The sequence below is a fragment of the Plasmopara halstedii genome (genome assembly GCF_900000015.1).
Source record: "Plasmopara halstedii genome assembly, contig: Scaffold_110, whole genome shotgun sequence".
In the NCBI taxonomy this organism is placed as follows: domain Eukaryota; phylum Oomycota; class Peronosporomycetes; order Peronosporales; family Peronosporaceae; genus Plasmopara; species Plasmopara halstedii.
Genome location: NW_020187031.1, coordinates 1,747,162 through 1,747,527, shown reverse-complemented (window position 1 = coordinate 1,747,527; position 366 = coordinate 1,747,162).

Below are 366 nucleotides of genomic sequence, written 5' to 3'. Positions count from 1 at the left end.
AAGACGTCGTCTCCAAAGACCCGCCTTCGGTCCTACCTCCGGACCGAGGTGTGCGTCAAGAGATTGACCTTATTCCGGGAACCAAATACCGTGTAACACGCCAATGGCCCCTACCCAAGGAGCAGTGCGAAGTCATTGACGCCTTTTTCCGTGCGAAGCACGACACAGGGATGGTGCGTGAGAGCGAGTCTCCCGATTCGACACCCACGTTTTTTGTTCGGAAGAAGAACGGCAAGTGGCGTATCGTTCATGCGTACAATAAGCTCAACGCTGCCAGCATTCCGGCACAAACGCCAATTCCTAGAAACGATGTCCTTCAGAACAACATGGTGGGATGTACGAAGTACAGTGCGCTCGATCTGGTGA